The following is a 460-nucleotide window of genomic DNA, read 5'->3' as shown; positions in this document are numbered from 1 at the left end:
TGTCGTAGTCTCCAGTGCAAGAGGACAGCCTAGCAGGAGTAGGGGCTTGGTTTGCCCCAGCAGTCTTCCCGCACCCATGGCTGTAACACACTGCTGTCCCAAAGCGCACAGGACCCGTGCCGGGAGGCCAGCAGAGCTTGCAGAGGCTGTACAGAGGCAGCTGCCCTAGTCCAAGAGCAAAATCCAGCAGGTGCGAACCCTTTCCGGGCTCCAGCTGCCCCAGCCTGTTGCATCAGGGTTGGGAAAATATGGGCAGCTCCAGGCACACCTCCACTCTGATACAACGTTAACAGCACTAGCAGATGAGTCCTTCCTCTGTGAAGATGTACTGGCCGTGTAGAGCAGGATGAGGGGCTGGCGCTGGATACAGCAGGCTGCAGAAGCATCAGCTCCAGGCTCTCTGCAGACCAGAGGCAGGAAGACCTTGTTCTTCCCTTCCCCAAAGCAGCAGACAAGCTGC

Source organism: Buceros rhinoceros, unplaced genomic scaffold, assembly GCF_000710305.1.
Source record: "Buceros rhinoceros silvestris isolate BGI_N320 unplaced genomic scaffold, ASM71030v1 scaffold38965, whole genome shotgun sequence".
Taxonomy (NCBI): domain Eukaryota; kingdom Metazoa; phylum Chordata; class Aves; order Bucerotiformes; family Bucerotidae; genus Buceros; species Buceros rhinoceros.
The sequence above is the reverse complement of the archived record's forward strand: the minus strand, read 5'-3'. Positions refer to the sequence as shown.